Here is a 1,082-nt window from a genome sequence, read left to right as displayed (position 1 = left end):
AAGCCCTAAGTACCTGGGTGGAATCAGTTCCAGGATTTCATCCATGCGGGAAAAGTTGAAAATGTGTCCGAGACAGCGCCCCCTAGGCGGACACACGCTCCGGACAGAGCCCCTGTCGCTCAAGCCCTGGAAGCCCAAAGTACCTGGGTGGAATCAGTTCCAGGATTTCATTCATGCGGGAAAAGTTGAAAATGTGTCCGGGACAGCGCCCCCTAGGCGGACACACGCTCCGGACAGAGCCCCTGTCGCTCAAGCCCTGGAAGTCCTAAGTACCTGGGTGGAATCAGTTCCAGGATTTCATCCATGCGGGAAAAGTTGAAAATGTGTCCGAGACAGCGCCCCCTAGGCGGACACACGCTCCGGACAGAGCCCCTGTCGCTCAAGCCCTGGAAGCCCTAAGTACCTGGGTGGAATCAGTTCCAGGATTTCATTCATGCGGGAAAAGTTGAAAATGTGTCCGAGAAGGCGCCCCTTAGGCGGACACAGGTGTCTGCATGAGCCCCTGTCGCTCAGATGCTGGAAGAGCAGTTTGAAAAAGGACCGGGGTAAAGAGGGGGAAAGCACCATATATGTGTCCGGGAAGGCGCCCCTCGGGCGGACACAGGTGTCTGCATGAGCCCCTGTCGCTCAGATGCTGGAAGATCAGTTTGAAAAAGGACCGGGGTAAAGAGGGGGGAAGCACCATATATGTGTCCGGGAAGGCGCCCCTCGGGCGGACACAGGTGTCTGCATGAGCCCCTGTCGCTCAGATGCTGGAAGATCAGTTTGAAAAAGGACCGGGGTAAAGAGGGGGGAAGCACCATATATGTGTCCGGGAAGGCGCCCCTCGGGCGGACACAGGTGTCTGCATGAGCCCCTGTCGCTCAGATGCTGGAAGATCAGTTTGAAAAAAGAACCAGAGGATAGAGGGGAAAAACACCATATTTGTGTCCGAAAATAGCTCACTTTGACTCGGACGCGTTCCCTGTGATTTCAGCCTGTCAGACATGGTGCACATAGTAACGAGATGGAGGTGTTTTGGTCGACCAGGTAAAAAACGAAAAATCGAGAGAAGGTAAAAAGTAGGTGAAAAATTAAGCCTC

Source organism: Nerophis lumbriciformis, unplaced genomic scaffold, assembly GCF_033978685.3.
Source record: "Nerophis lumbriciformis unplaced genomic scaffold, RoL_Nlum_v2.1 HiC_scaffold_1002, whole genome shotgun sequence".
Lineage (NCBI taxonomy): Eukaryota > Metazoa > Chordata > Actinopteri > Syngnathiformes > Syngnathidae > Nerophis > Nerophis lumbriciformis.
Note: the sequence above shows the minus strand (reverse complement) of the source record.